Source organism: Lissotriton vulgaris, chromosome 3_1 (assembly GCF_964263255.1).
Source record: "Lissotriton vulgaris chromosome 3_1, aLisVul1.2, whole genome shotgun sequence".
Classification (NCBI taxonomy): Eukaryota; Metazoa; Chordata; class Amphibia; order Caudata; family Salamandridae; genus Lissotriton; species Lissotriton vulgaris.
Window position 1 is genome coordinate 203857123 of NC_141689.1, and position 14924 is coordinate 203872046.

The following is a 14924-nucleotide window of genomic DNA, read 5'->3' on the forward strand; positions in this document are numbered from 1 at the left end:
GGATTCCAAGGCGAGCGCCGGGGACTGCGTGAGGCGGCTCGATTGAGCGAGGCTGTGGCTGGGGTCACAGGTGTTGTATCTTGAGATTAAAGACTTCCCCAATTATCACCTCCGTGTGTTCTGGTCATTGTATTGGTGATTACCACACCACCATAAGGCTGACAAATCTAACAATTAAGAAAAGGCACAGAGAAAGGAAAGTGAAGGCAGGACTTCAATAATTTAAACAGGCCAGATTGAACTGCATTCCACCCTCCAGCTCTCATAATCATGCAAGACTCACTGAGGATAGACTACCAAGAGGAGTGATGATTATCATTCAGAAAATGATTAGCTTCCAAATGAAAAAATATATATCAGTGTACATGTAAGGTCCTGAATAGTTGTCAGCAAAATTCACAGTTTAGAAATATCCCTAGTTAACATTTATGGTCCAAATACCGACTCCCTCGATTCCATAAATAATCTGGCATACTTCACAAATGGACCAACTAAGTGGGGGACATTAACATGATATTGCACCAAAATTTGGACATCCTCAATCAATCCCTAGACCACTCACATAGGAAGCATACAATATTAAATATATTCTAAACAAAGGAGAATATGTAAGTGTATGACATGCCCAATCTCCTCAGTTAAGTAATTCACTCTCTACTCATCTTTAAACAATTGAAGCTCATAAATGAACTAATTGCTCCTATAAAGTTGCTTGGCTGCAGGAACATGTCTGATCATGTATAGTCTAAGCACACTTACCTGGCTGTGTGTGATCCCATGACAGCAAGGCAGATTTACTGAGGCTTTGTCATATTAATTGCAAGGCTATTGCCATCTCTGTACATTTGAAACCAATTTAGCCCAACAGGGGAAAGGTGAATAGGATGAGGACAGAGAGGGAAAGAAGCAGGTCTTGCTCTGGGTGTCTGAAGAACCGCCAGTCCAAGTCGTGCCTCAAGAGTCCCTTCTATCAGTGAATGTTGACTTGTCTGAGCCTATCCAGGTCCGTGATGACATCCCAGCTGTGAGTATAAAGGGAAAAGGATAGTGGTATATTTTACACGGAAGTACCTCTTTTCCTATCCTCCTGTATTAATGGTAGCATATCTATTTACCTCAATATTACCTGTCTCCCAAGAGAAATGACTGGTTCCCTGGAGCATATGATTTTTGTTGCTCTTGTAACCTGTAGAGAAAGTTACACAGATATATTAAAGTTAGACCCATTCTTCATTGCATGCCCTTGGTTCTTTAAAGCACCCTGATGCACCTGGTTTCCCAAAATTCACTCATCAGGAATTGAAATCATTCTTTGAGGGCAACTGTACTAGATGCAATTTCACTTCTTTAGATTGTTTCACAGAAAGCAACTCATTTGCTTATTTATTTTATTTTTAGTATCTAGGCTTGTCTCACAGTCACTCAGCTGACAAAAATGTCTTATCCTAACTAGGATTCTCTTTCTCTTATTAAGAATCAACTTTGCCAACAATTGACGTCCGGCTCTGGGATCAGAGGACCTCAACCACCACGCCAAAATCCAGCAAGTCATATTATGTGCATGGCTTTTATGGTCACTAATCCCAAAAGCTTTCAAAGTCATGAAAACTGGAGAGTCAGCAAGATCTGTACAAACACATTGTTCCCTCTACCACTAATCATGATGTTTGGTGCTGTTGCTTTCCTTCGGCTTCCCTCCCAAATTTTGGACACCAAGTGGGGTTTCGAGTATCCCTCAAATCTTATGCACTAACTGCCTCCTGACATTGTGTGCTTCCTTGGGCATATTACGGACCCTCAGCAGATAATTCCTCTACTTTGCCCCTGAGCAGTTTAGATGTCCTGGAAATTCAGTGTCAACTTACTGCAATACATATTTTTTAAAAGAGGCCTGCTTAAGGCCATCATTGAATACTTTTTTGCAAGTGAATTCTTAATTGCAGCCACTTTTTAGTAAGCCATCATTATATATGTTAGACAAGAGCGTGTATCAAAGGAGCCCATCATACTGAGAGCTCTGAGAGACAAACATACCCATCTAGAAGTCATCCTATTTAAACTTGAGATTGGATATGCAAACAACCAAATTAACCAGATACTCACAGACTTCTAAGTATGCTCAGAGAATGCAGAGAAACATAAAAACAGGAACCAAATTGCTGAGTAGGCCAGCTAAAGTGAATTGGATGGTGATAAAACTAATATACTGCTATTTGGTAAAGCTCAGAGGCTCTGGTCAGTAGACTGCTGGCCCTCGGCACCCTGTCTAGCCAAGTCTCCAAGGCACACAGTGAACAATCTCAGTATAAGACTTCATCAGCTTTGATCCTGCCTACAGTGCTGGTACCTTGGTTCAAGATTGCCTGCATTGGTGCTAGGCAGCAGTTTGTGAGACAGCGCAAACATTGAGTAGACATCTGTCATAAAATGTTAAATACATCACATACCTGCACGTTCACACAGCAAGGTGGCTTGCTCCATTGTGTTACATGAATAGTTGGTAAATATGTCCCATTGCCTCTAAGTTAAACCTATCTGCTATGTGTTAAAGCCACCAGTGGGTTGCAGTCAGGTTTATTTAGTGGCTTTAGTGGTTCTCCCGGATAAAGCTCGAGTCTATTATTTGAAATGGGTACATACAGTCTTCACCAAATGCCACACTTTTTAAAATAAGGAACTAGGACTCCTAAAAACTCAGAGGCATATTTATTAAATAGTTATGTAGCACAGCAAGCCACCTTGCTGAGCTGCACTTTTTGACAGAGAAAGGGCTGGAAGGTGCCGTATTTCACATAAGGAGGTGCATTCCTGTCTTTTACCAGTGCTGGTGCACACATGAAAAGAGGAAGAAACAAGGAGAAATAAAGATATTACTCCTTATTATGCGTCCCTGGGAAGGGATGCATGGCATTCAGATGCTGTCCCGGGTCTACCAGTAATGGTGAATCTGGGAATGTGCCAAAATCTATGGTTATTGTGTGGGAACGCCCACAAACTACCCTTGGAATGCCTCCCTGGGGCAGAGAAAAGCAATGTAGCAATCTACGCTGCAATGCATTTCTCTTGATTTATCAAGCCACTCAGGGCCAGACAATGGGGCCGTGTGTGGCTTGATAAAACTAGCTAATGAGTTGCATCTCTCTTGTGCTCCATTGAGTGGGGCAAGAGCAAAGCAATCCATTGTTAACCCCTTCGCTGCTGATGACGAGCTCAGCTCGTCATCAGCCACGGTGGTCGTGTGCGGATGACGAGCTGAGCTCGTCATGTAACGCGGCTTTTCATAATTTGCCGCACACAGCGGGAAAAGCCGCCGCAGCAATGCGGTTAAATATGTCCCTGAGATTGAAGAAAGGAGAAACAAACCTTTTGTAAGGAAAATGCATATATATCCTGTTTTTATAAATCCTAATGTTTTCTGTTCAAGGAACCTTAATATAATGATGTTAGAACCTCAGGAAACTAAAGGTAACTCAATGTTAGCTTGGTGTAACAATTATACATACAGAGCGCCAGATTTACATTGATTTGGGGTCGGATTGCTTCAATTTGTAGCACAGCCCTGTTGCAAAATCTATTTTAGGCATTTACTAAGCCATTCATCTACTGATGTATTTTTAGATAAACCCAGATTTACAAAGACTGAAAACTCCTGGGGATGCGCTAAAATGGTGTACCTACCAGATAGAGGCATAATGAGGAGAAATATCTTTATTTCTCCTTGTTACTTCCTCTTTCCATTTCTGTTGTATTATGCATGACACATAGGATGATCAATGAGCCCCTTTGTATTCTTTTTGTGTAGGGAAGGATCCCTTCCTGCACAAAAACTGTCCTGCCCTTAACACAGGCACTCTTGCATTATTATGCAAGGATGCCTGAGCTGGCACTAGGCAGCATATAAGGCTGCCCAAAGAGAGAGCTGAATTGCTCCATATCTTTGTAAATCTGGAGCATTTCTGCTCTAAACCTTTTTCGCAGCACAGTGCAGCAAAGTTCTCTTGCTGCACTGTGCTGCTTGAAATAATAATACATATGCCCCAGGATGTGCTCGTAATTTGCAGAATAAATAGAAAATGGCTCCACAGTAGTAAATTGAATTTTACGAAAATGTATTGTGATGTGGTCTGTAGAAAAAGTTAAATAAAGATATATTTTGTTAGAAAAGGTGGCTTTTCATGCAAAGTTATCAAAAATCTATTTCCATTATTAAATTAGATTGTTTAAACAAACTGGGAAACAGTTTTGAATCATTACACAAGTGGCTTCCAAAGCAAAGATATTTCATAAGCATACTAATCTTAATATGACAGTGTAAGAAGTGGGGTTATTAGTTAAGAAGGATGTGAGTCCTTCACAGGTAGACAATCTGCAATTGTCTTGTTGCTACGAACCAATTACCCCATTGCAGCACTTGACTCTTACAGGCTAGCAAAGCAGAGCAGTCCAAGTATTCAGTGGAGGTGTTGTGGGTTTGTAGCCCCAGCTTACTGTTACACAACAATAACACTCAGAAAATCACTTAGACAAATACTACTAAATATTATGTATTAAATTAAAAATGTATACAGTCAGGTAGATGGAAATACCAACTCATATCAAGTTACACCCTAGTGGATCCTGAATCCTATAACCACTATACCTCCCACAATCTTAGTGGGTGTTGTTATCAGTAAGGCAGGCTTTGAAAGGATGCCACCACATTACTCAACGCAGCAACATTTTATAATTCACAATTCACTACCAATGAAGTCAATGGGTACAGTATTAACAAAAAATACATTTTATAACCCGCCATTGAAATGAATTGCAGTAGTAATAATATTTTAGCATCCGTTACAGTGTGAAGCCTTGCGCTGTTAAACATAAACATTATCAACAAAGCATTGAACTTAGAGCTTCTTTCTCTTTTACCAAGTTACTCCTGTGACTTTATATCATCCAATAGACATCACTGCTCTCCAGACCCAAGATCGAAAGCTCCAGCTCCTAGAAAGTTCTGAATAGAGGGCAAACCTCTCATTGGGTGATTGATTCAATCCCCTGGGTGATTGTTTATAAACACATCTCTAAAAAGCAGAGAGGTCGTAGCTCTTAAAGATTCAAAATAAAGTTGGTGGTGTCTCTGCTCATTCTTGGGGCACACAAGGAGAATATGCAGATTGTGTAATCCCTAGCAAGGGCATATGGGTTACTGCTTCTCAGCAAGGCTTTTTCTTTTTATGAGACCCTACTGTGCTTTCTTGATTTTTATTAGGTTGAGTCGGTTGTCACTGCCCCTTTTATGGAGAACCCAGACGTTGGAGAAGTTTGCAAAGAGTGGCAAGCCCACTCCCACTCTTCCTAGTTAGCTCTCCTTCCCACTGACACACTCTGTGCTGGCATTGGAGCTGACATGTTTCTTCTTCTCTTGACCCTGGGGAGTAGCTAAATGGTGTGCCCATCCCCTCCACATCTCTGCCACAGAAAGCCTTAGAGGCAACAAGCCCCAGTGTTGCTCCCTGGGCCCTGGCCTGCCCCTGGAACTTCCTCTCTCACCTTCAGTCCTGGGAGATGTGGTCCCTTCGGACAATGTTGAATATGCCTTATCCAGGGGGTACAGGGTCCCAATGCAGAGAGCAAATCTCGGGAGAGAATCATAACAAGGTCCCCTTCCGGGGCAAACAAAAGATGAAGGCTGCAGTGAGCCCCAGGTCCTGGTTCCCCCTGGGGGTACTTTTAGGAAGCTGTGATGAGTCTGGGGTGGGGGGACTTTAACTGTTAATTGCGTAGGTCCTATAGGACCAATCTTGATAATTGTGTGCTTGGTGTGCTCCTGCAGGGCAATCTACATAATCTTAAGCATTTTCTTCAGACCCTCTGTTCTCCAAAAGGATATTTTTCAAGGGGGTCCTAATTGCAGTGTTCACTCTGCTAGACATGTCCTCTGCCAGCACTCCTGGGTCACACTCCTGCTTGTGGGTTGTCTCCCACAGCCCCTCTACAGCATGCAATCCGTACACCCTCCCTGCTACATTCCGTAAGGTGGAAAATCTGTAGATGTACCAGTTTCCATCTCAGTAGGAAGGGACATCACTGCATTTCCTGACATTCATGGTCCTGATTCACAAAGAGTCTCTGCACTTGGGGCAGAGGCTCCGCAGTTGTGGAATGATCTCCACACCCCTGGTGGGATCTCAGCAATTGGAAACTGCAGTGTAGAGATCCCACCATGAGTCCAGAGACCATGCTATGACTGCTGAGACTCCGACTCGAGTATGGAGGCTCTTTGTAAATATCGGCCTAAATGTGTAGAAAGTGACACAACAAAATTCCCACTCTCAACAGCCTTCAAAGAGCTTCCCACATAGAGTCCTTTGACTAGGCATCCAAGGAAATGGTGGCCAAAACCAGAGCATCAGTAGTTTGGGCCACTCTCACACCAATACCCTAGTCGAACATATATCACTAAGATGCTCTTTTCATCACAGATACATGCGTAAAACCTCCTCCACATACATCTTTCTTGTTCTGAACTCCTCTGTATACATCATCCAACACATAGACTGCACATACAAAACTGGGTGGAGACCTTGCGCTGCACCATGTTCAACATGGCCACACTCAAGTTTTTTTATCTCCTCACCTGCCAGTTTACTAATAACTTTATTGAACAATTATTAGACCTAATCACGTACGTCTCCATTCACCCCTTCCAACTCACCTTCCTCAGGGATGTCAACTGTCTGGTGATTCCATCACCAAAACCAAGAAGGAATCCTTTGTAAGGTATCCAACACCTTAGATATAAAACAACACATGACCAATGCAACTCAATTCAAATTCAATTCAATTCAATTCAAATATTTATTAAGATTTTGAACTCATATGAGGTCCACATAAAATACATACAAATTAATTGACCAATGCAACTCACTCAACAGGCATTTCACTCTAAATCATCCTCTATGAATATCGAATGCTAGCATCAAACAGTAGTAATACATTTTTTAAAGCCATCAAATAGTGGGCCAACCCCGAAAAAGAACTGAACTGAACAAACCAACACCATCACATGTCACATCACATGGTCGCCTTGCACTGGTGAGCTTAGAGATACCTGGGTGCAAGGTAAAGCTGAACTACATATGTCTCCATAATCCAAGACTGACACATACAACCAAGTATTTTCCTCCTGTCATTTTCAGTTAGGTGACAGTGCTCCCTTTAATGCCCAAAACAGTCTATATACATATGTGCGAATAGGCAAATGCAGGTCGAGCTGTCTGGCCTGTCTACACTATTCATGACTCAGTTGATATTAGAATTGCAGCACATGGATACTAATTTAAATTTGAATAAAATATTAAATATGATTATTGAAGTGTCTTAAATTATTTAGTGATTCACTTAGGGCATGGTGATTTGCTGTAATAGTGTATGCCCCTCTCTGGCCTCTGTGCAGATATATAGAGATTGGTCTGATTAGTGTTGGGATGGGGGTCTGCTCTGTTAATCAGCAGTCCTTCTTGCTAGCTTGCTCATTTCTGCGTCTGCCCTTAGCCTTGCATAGCCCTCCATTTGCCACTCATTGTGTATTCATTAAGACAAAAAAAGATCACTCAAGCCCTAGTCACCAACAAAGTTGGACCCCAGGAATATCCTCCACTCCTGGATCACCAAGCAACTCATTAGAAGCCTGCAAGTCATCCAGAACTTGGCAAAAAGACACATCCTCAACCTGTAACACAGAACCTATATTATTCCATACCACAGGGAGCTCCAATGGCTCCTGATACACAAACATGCTGATTTCAATCTCCTCTCACATAAACATTTAAGGCGCTACACCACTTTAGGCCCCACTTATGTTAACAGTTGCATTTTCTTCCATCAACCACCCAGTTGCATCTGCTCCACAAGACTCTTACTTGCACACATCTCACAAATACACAGAACCAGACTAGGAGGTCTGGTGCTCTCTCACATCACTCCTAAAGCATGGAAATACCTCTCACTTCATATCAGAGCCTCCTTCCCTCTCCTTGAATTCTGCAACAAGGTGATGAAATGGCTTTTCAATTAACCAACATTTCATAGACAGGGTTAGGCACACACACATGCTCAGTGCCAGGATAACATCAATGGGTGATAGTTTGCTTTACAAACAAACATAACATCAACCGATTTGCTGTTTTGTTTTTTCGGATTGTAAATCAGTGTCAATGTTGCCTTGCTTATGTTCTACATCTCACAATGGACACACTTGTATAAGCTCATTCTAACTTTTATAAATTAGGGCCATAAAGTTGACTTCAAATAATGTGCTTCAATTTAAGCATGTTACAGGAAGTAGCTCTTATGCTAATTAACAGAAGGATCAAAAAAGGTGAATACATTTTGGTCTGATGTTCTAAGAACCTATTCATGATGCTGTTCAGCAGCTGAGACAGGGTTACTATGGAAACGTGTATATATTAGAAATTGCTAAATTGCACATATGGCAGCATGTACAACATTCTTGGGTCACATGCTTTCAGTTACTTATTAAACATTACAAATGAGATTTGTGAAATCTCCCATGGACCCACCAGGCCTGTTAAAGTACCTGAACAAAAGCATGATGCTTTTTTTTCTGAGTGTAATTGAGTGGAATGCAATTAAAACTGAAGTTTCTAATTAATTCCCAGCCTGTGAGAAACAGTCTCAGAGATTATGATGATATTGCAGTGTAGGCATGACTATAAATATGCATGAATATTCAGTTAGTGTATGAAAATCCCAAATAATTTTCCAAGCTATTTCAAAACTCAGTCACACACTTTGGGACCCAACTTATTAGATTTAATTAATTCTTAATGTCAGTCACTCATAAAAACAAAACGCACCTATACTAAAATTAATACAGTATATAAAACAAAACAGACCTCGTCAGTAACACATGAATATATTCATGCTTGATACAGCATACAATTATTGCTGGGTTGTTAGAGGCTGACCAACCACCCAGATACCAGAGCAATCCTGGAAGATTTCCAATTCAAACCCCTGTCCACTCGGTCATACCTCCCATTCAGGCTGAGCCACAATCACACCCTTCTATCTCTTTTCATTGTAAACCCATGCAGGTGGCGGTTCTAATGAAGATTCCAGTCGCAAATTTGGTACATTTCTAGACTTTCTGTATCTGTCCTAACTTTGGCTGAGGGAGATGCTTTCCTGGAAATAAAAAAACATTTTCCAGGAATATGTTTATGTTCTATGCAGCTGTTCCTACTTTTCACGTATGCAAAAGAATAATTTTAGCAGACTTTTTTAATCTATTTCTTCAATTTGTCGTTTTTGTTATGGTTATATAATTTAAGAAGTTTCTTGAAGCTAAAGTAGCCGAATATACAGGTATTCACCCATTCCACACTAGTCACTAATAGTGACTGTATAAATCCACATACGTATATTTTAATTTCGTTATCAATTATCTGTAGTTCGAAAGTGAAAAGTTAATGTAACTGAAATCATGAATAAACACGGATGTATTCCGGGGATGTCATGGATCAACATTGGTACGTGTTGGATTGTCCTAGCAACCAATAGGGTTCAGAGTCTTTCGAATGAGTTTTTATTTGAGAGCAGAGATATAAGGGTGTTTTGGGCACCACATCTTTATGATAGGCTGTCATTATGTATAGAACTTGTTGTTGCTGATGGTGGGCTAATCATATATTTTTCAACGACGTTTGAAATGTTGTATTCTGTACGCCACCCTGTGATATCTGTGCCTGCCTTTCATCTGCTTAAGAGATTTTTAAAATTCATTCATGAGAATAATAGTCGCATTGTTTAATCACCAAAAATTCATTCGATTTAAAAGGTGATGCATCGTCCCTCAATCGCATGTTAATTGAGGTCAGACATCATGTTATTGCATTAGCTGTGATGTCATTAATACATTAATGACCATAGGGGGTGTGGAACGCGGAAAGACTTCAGACACACATAGGCACTTATTAAATCCCACCACACATAAGCAAATAGGTAAATGTCACTTGCATTTCCCCGGTATTTTTTGTGAAATGACGTCAGTAAACGTGATTAAATAGGGGGGGGGGAATATGATTTCAATGCTCATGCTTCTAGATTATTGTTTCTGTCCAAATCGTCGGTGTATGTATTTTCTGGATAAACATTTACACAGGTCAATTAGATTATCAAGTGTTTTAGGTGGGCAAGGAAAACATTCGGGATGAGCAGATGGAAATTGGGAGAGCCCTAGAGGGAAGTGGGAGAAAGACAATTTCTTACTATTTAGCTACCATGTAGTATTTGTTGTGCTGATAATCTTCTTTAGATATTTTTTTATAAAACGATTTTGGAGCATATTGAAAGGAAATTAGGTGTTGTAAAAAGTTCTCTATAAATTCCCAAACCAAAAATATTGAAAACAGAGTTAGGAGATACGTGAGATCTTTGCATAGGAGCAGCTTTCTGGTATTCAGAAACAGAGCCAAGTGGTGGTTCAGAATCATACCTGCTCTTTTAGGGCAATTTCTGATAAATAGGAGATCCACAGGGGGAACTGTTTTGGGGGCGGTGGAGGTGAACAAGTGAGGTCTGTCGACTTCCACCATCTTCGGGAGAACAAGTCATCTGTCAGCCGCAATCCTGCCTCCCCCAGAACAATTTGTCCGTCGGTCACCATCCCAGCACTCTTACCTGCACTGGGCGGCAAACTGCCCCAGGTGGCAGTGGGTCTAGCTACGCCACTGCCATGGTGAGTGAAATTTCTACTATTGGATGGAAACAGCCATGCTTTATCCTTTAAAGCCTTCCATTTGGAATTAATCTTCCAGAATAAAATGTAATAGGAAGCTATGGATATACTTCAGACTATATAGAACATATTTCCTAAGTTGAATTTTGACCTGAGAGCACATGTTCCCAGAACATCTAGTATCTTTTTCAGATTCTTCAATAAGTGAACTAGGTCCAGAACTTGCCTTTTGTTCACCTCATTGGTTCCATTGGAATCTTGAAATCCCCATCCTTTCCTACCTTAAAAAACTGATGAGCCAAAATGCTTTATGAAGATATTTTTTTTATCTGGCAATAATTGTGGAGAAGATCGATTGGATTTGGAAAGAATTGAGAAGCACTGTGGGTGTGGTATTGCTATGAATCAAGATGGCTTCAAAGCTTTTGAGAGCAGGTGCTCAGTTATCCTGCCTCACCGACACGTGACTGAACTGCTCACTGTGACTGGGGGCATGCTTCCTAAATCAAAGATGATATGCAAACCTCCAATCCTGCAAAGGGTCATATGGGTGGGCTGGCTTAGTGGGAAAAAGGTAGTCCCAGAGATGGAGTGCGGGAAAGAAGTAGCGTTGCCATTGACACATGGGAGTAGGCGCTAGAAATTGTGTCAATAAGCAGGACACTTGAGGAGGTGAGGTCCAGATAAGCTCAAGGGAGCTTTGGCCTGGTTATCCACTCAGGGCCTAGGTGAGAGGCCCCAAAGTTAAGACCCCACCTCAGACTATTAGGGCACATCTAGAAGAGGGACAGCCTCCACTTCAATGGTCATCAGTACCAGTTAGTGCCTGGAGTGGTGTAGCAACCAGAGGGAGGAGGCAACACATTGGCATGCAATTCACATGCCAGGGGGACTGACCATAAGTGAGACATGGATCTCCATGGTAAGCCATGTCACTGGCAGGCAGCTGGGGTACTAGGTTCATGGTCTGCAGGACCCTGTTCAATTCTCCTGATTTATACCCGTAATGGTGCATCATGCAGCAAATAAGGCTCCATGGCATAAAGGGTAATGTATGTACCCTTTTCAATGGACATTAGATCATTCACAGAACTGAAAAAAAGAAAGGTATGCTGATCAGCAGACCAATATCCTTCCCAGTCTGTCATAATAGCCTGAGGGACTTGATGGAGTGTGGGCTGCATGACTATGTCCTTGCACTGGCTGAAGGGACCTACAGGTAGGCCACTTGACATTGATATTACATCTAAAACTCTGGACTATCAAGTTTACTGTAACCCTGGGCAATGAACCCTGCTCCGCGGAGATATGTTAACAACGCATTCCTTGAAAAACACGGAATTCAGGCAAAAACTCCACATAACGGAGTTAGCTTCGAAACTACACTCACAAATGCTTTGATAAAGCAACTTTACATGCTAAAAAGCATATATCCAACTCCCAAAAGAGACCTTTGATCATGAAAAATAGCAGGCAATGATAGAGGTGATGATTTTGGGGTCGCCCCTAACCTGTGGGGAGAACAAAGCAGATGCATTTAACACAAAGAGCATATCATGCTGAACGATTCAGTGGTGGTCCCATCCTCTTAGGACCCCCCCCAAGCACAGTTTTGGACAAAAATACAATCCCAACCAAAGGTCCTGCAAAGCATTATGGGACGAGATTAGCAGTGGGCAATGAATATTATAGTATCCAATATCAAACTAATTCTACAAAAAGCTGCAGTTCAACTAGTAGTTACTAGGTGTCCCTCACGAGTCAAAAGCAAACGCATTGAAAATATTACATATAGCTGCGGTTCAACTAGTTTTTGCTAAGTGCCCCTCAAGTAAAATGCTTTTGTATTTGACTCATGAGGGACACCTAGTAACGACTAGTGGAACTGCAACTTCATGAAAGGATTTCAATGCTTTTGCATTTGACTCGTGAGGACACCTAGGGGCTGATTCTGATTCGGGAAAAAACGCCGTACGGAGCATTTTTCTCATATGAATTGTACCCTGCAACGTCCCCGTACGTACGATGAAGTACGATTTATACCAGGAGCAGGACTCCGTACGCTTCGTACAAAGACCGTACGACTCTAATCTCCGCACGATTCTCCCTCGGAACTCGCTGTATGCGACATCCGTATGGTTCAAGCAGGATTTCCCGACCCAGCAAGTACGAATCGTGTTGGGTATGCACCGTACAATGCTTTGTTTACGGTAGCCCAAAACGTCCGGAGAACCAGAGTTCGCCTCGAAACAGGTACGGAACGCCCCCTCGGGTACCGTGCATGCTCCCCATGATCGCAGGGGTACGATGCATACCCCTGCGATCATGGCGTGTACGCACCGTACCCCATGATCGCAGGGGTACGCACCATACCTCATGTTCACAGGGTGTACAGTGCGTACACCCTGCTATAATGGGGTACGGTGCGTACACCCCATGATCACAGGGGTACGCACTGTACCCCTGCGATCATTGGGTGTATGCACTGTACGGTGTGTATGTGATTATGTGGTTTTCTGTATGATTCGCCCTTATCTGACGTGGACCATATGAATCGCGTCCTCATACCCGGGTCCGGGTCGTACTTATCGGGTCGTACAGCATGTTTACGAATCGTACGGTTCACTGTGAAGGTCCATGCCGTACGTTTCACCCTTGCATTTCGTACGGTTCGCGACGATTCGGACGGATTGACGAGATACAGATCGTACTACGCAATTCGGATGGACGGGTATGATTCGTACGGAGAGGGCTCCGGATGCGATTCGGACGGATGCTTTTTTTCCGAATCAGAATCAGCCCACTAGTAACGACTAGTGGAACTGTAGCTTTGATGTAATAATTTCATTGCTTTTGCATTTGACTGGTGAGGGACACCTAGTAACAACTAGTTGAACTGCAGCTCTTTGTAGAATTATTTTGATATTGGATACTATAATATTCACTGCCCACTGCTAATCTTGTCCCATAATGCTTTGCAGGTCTGTTGGTTGGAATTGTATTTTTACCTATAACTGTGCTTGGGGTGGTTCTAAAAGGAAGGGACCACCACCGAATCGTTCAGCAAGATGTGCTCTTTGTTTTCAAAGCATCTTCTTGGTTCTCTCCCTAGGTTAGGGAGGATCCCAAAATCACCACCTCTCTCACTGCTTGCTAAATTTTCATTTTCACTTTTGTGAAATGACTATATGCATTTTAGCATGTATAGACAGAAATACTTGTTATTTTCCCAAAAGTGTATAAGGTTTCTGTTTTACTAATTGGGAGTCCTGCTCACAAAGGTTTTGTTCTCTGCCAATTATGCCCACCCTTAGTATAATGTATCCCTTTTAACAGTACTAAATATGTTCAAGTAGAGGAACACTGGATACTCATAAGAGTATTTTGGAAACTGCATTCATGAAGGAATTTCCTCAAGGCAGGTCACTGCAAAGTATTATAGAAATGATAATGCAATTACAAACTACATCCAATTCTTGGCCTTTATTGAGGTATTTTCAAACAGGGGTCAGGGACTCAACAGCCGCTCTGGTAAATAAAATTTATTTTATTGCCATGGAAGGTAATCGTATTCGAGCAGATGTGAAGAACCTCAGAGATAGTGGGAATAGTAATAAAAGACAGGAAGGATCTGGCCTGGCAGTTCGGCCTGAATTGTACCTATTGGTGCAGGGTCAAGACTGATTTGCATGATGGGCTGGAATGCTACCTGTGTGAATACAAGTTGTTAGAGTTATTGCAAGCATTCCTGCCATCACCTTCTGCTACCTTGAGCGATTACCTGTGGTTATATTTATTGCAAGCATTCTACCCATCCTCTGTTGTATGTTTGATACCTGTTCTATTTAGAACCTAGCAGAGAGTAATATAAACATGATTATGCAGTAGACAAATCTGTCTCTCCTTCCAAAGGTACATAAGGTTTGTCCAGATTAAAGAACTTACGGCTGCCCTGGGAATGGTGAATATCTTGTTGATGAAAGACAATACTCATTTTACTTGACCACACATGATTCCTTCTCAGATAATACATTTACACTAACTGCACGTAGAGGCCAGACAATCACAAATGTAGAAGGATATAGGAGGGCACAATTTCATATAGCACAAGGTGTGGAGAAAAGCATCCTCACTTTGAACATAAATGTATTATTGAAGAAGAGCATCTGATAGAGCT